Raw genomic sequence first — 2,122 nt, 5'->3', positions numbered from 1 at the left:
GTATATATATATATATAAAGAAAGGAGGAGAGAGAAAGAGCGAGAGAAAAGAGACAGAGGGAGAGAGAGCGATGTGCGTGTGTGTTGTGTCGGCTGTAATAGGCTAGCAGGCCGAAACTTCGAAGTCCCAGTTTTCACTCTTTTTTGTAAAAGTATAATAAATGTGTGGTATACATAAAAAAATATTGAGTAATTATTCACTTCTTCTTTTCTTCATTTATTTTTATACTTGTTTCAGTCATTTGACTGCAGCCATGCTGGAGCACCACCTTACTGTAAACTTATCTTCATTGTAACTCTTTATTAATATACATGCATACAAGCATACGTACATACATACATACATACATACATGCATGCATACATGCATACAAGCATGCATACATGCATACACATACGTGTGTATCTATGCATATAATAGGTGAAAGAAAAGGATAATGGATTTGGTGCAAATGTTTATTTAACGCGACGTGTGTGTGTGTGTATATATACATATGTATGTAAGCACGTATGTATGTATGTATGTATGTATTATGTATGTGTGTATGTGTATACGGTGTTACGGAGAAAGAATATTTGTGTGCAAGTTGCATATAACAAACCGGTGTCGCCCCAGCTGTGGTCGGAAACAGGACATTTTTGATTGTAAATACGGTATAAATTGTTGATGATGCATGCATTCATGCCTATGTAAATAGAAACAAACAAACACACACACACACACGCGCGCACACACACACGCACACACACACACACACACACACACACACGCACACACACATACAGGTACGTACACTGTACATTATTTTCAATAACATATGTTCACTTGAACACATGCACTCATGGGCATATGCGTGTGTATGTGTCTATATACACACAGACATAGACATATATATATATATCTATATCTATATTACATACATATATGCATGTATATATATAAACTAGCATAGTCGATAAGAAGAATACACATATAGGCGTAGGAGTGGCTGTGTGGTAAGTAGCTTGCTTACGAACCACATGGTTCCAGGTTCAGTCCCACTGCGTGGCACCTTGGGCAAGTGTCTTCTACTATAAGCCTCGGGCCGACCAAAGCCTTGTGAGTGGATTTGGTTGACGGAAACTGAAAGAAGCCCGTCGTATATATATATATATATATATATATATATATATATATATATATATATATATATATATATATATATGTGTGTGTGTGTGTGTGTGTTTGTCCTCCCAACATCGCTTGACAACCGATGCTGGTGTGTTTACGTCCCCGTCATCTAGCGGTTTGGCAAAAGATACCGATTGAATAAGAACAAGGCTTACAAGGAATTAGTACTGGGGTAGATTTGCTCGACTAAAGGCGGTGCTCCAGCATGGCCACAATCAAATGACTGAAACAAATAAAAAACTATATATATATATATATATTCATATGTAAGTATGTATGTATGTATGTATGTATGTATGTATGTATGTATGTATGTATGTATGTATGTATCTGTCTGTCTCTCTCAGTATGTATATGTGTGTATGTATGTTAAGATGTAGTATTACGTGTGGCCAAGTGGTTAGGGTGTTCAACTCACAGATTTACGCTCATGGTTTCGACACCCGGACAGGGCATCGCGTTGTGTTTTTTTAGCAGAACATTCCTTCTCACGTTGCTTCGCTGAAAATGAATAGCAGTAGCAACAGAAGCAGCTGGGAGTTAACGCGGCGAAGACTCCGAGTCCCATCCAGGTGTGAGTACTATATCCTCGGTCGCTTATACACTTTGGAAACCGGGTCAAGCTCCGACCCACTGAGCCTATACATTCGTGGCAGATTGTTTCTCTCTTGTTAGACAAGTGTCATCTCCGTGTTGCATCTTATTTCTTTTACTGCCCACAAGGGGCTACACATAGAGGGGACAAACAAGGACAGACAACCTGATTTAGTCGATTATATCGACCCCAATGCGTAACTGGTACTTATTTTATCGACCCCGAAAGGATGAAAGGCAAAGTCGACCTCGGCGGAATTTGAACTCAGAACGTAACGGCAGACGAAATGCCGCTAAGCATTTCGCCGACGTGCTAACGTTTCTGCCAGCTCGCCTCCGTATTGCATCTTGCCCGAC

At 39.7% G+C, this 2,122-nt stretch overlaps 1 protein-coding gene and 1 long non-coding RNA gene across 3 annotated transcripts in view; one reads left to right on the top strand and one right to left on the bottom strand.

Moving 5' to 3' along the window:
- LOC128248111 (uncharacterized) overlaps positions 1 to 2,003 on the bottom strand; it is a 10,796-nt gene extending 8,793 nt beyond the window's left edge. Inside the window, exon 1 of one of the 2 annotated variants that reach the window (XR_008264382.1) lies at positions 1,590 to 2,003. This is a non-coding gene — a long non-coding RNA (uncharacterized LOC128248111). The remainder of the gene's footprint in view (positions 1 to 1,589) is intronic. The other variant, XR_008264381.1, reaches the window with a different exon arrangement.
- The window catches only part of LOC106869484 (beta-1,4-galactosyltransferase galt-1), a 67,703-nt gene that overhangs the window by 1,684 nt on the left and 63,897 nt on the right, over positions 1 to 2,122 (top strand). The gene's annotated exons all lie outside the window — the stretch shown is intronic.

The sequence above is a fragment of the Octopus bimaculoides genome, chromosome 6, assembly GCF_001194135.2.
Source record: "Octopus bimaculoides isolate UCB-OBI-ISO-001 chromosome 6, ASM119413v2, whole genome shotgun sequence".
NCBI classification, from domain to species: domain Eukaryota; kingdom Metazoa; phylum Mollusca; class Cephalopoda; order Octopoda; family Octopodidae; genus Octopus; species Octopus bimaculoides.
This window is presented reverse-complemented; position numbering and strand designations above follow the sequence as displayed.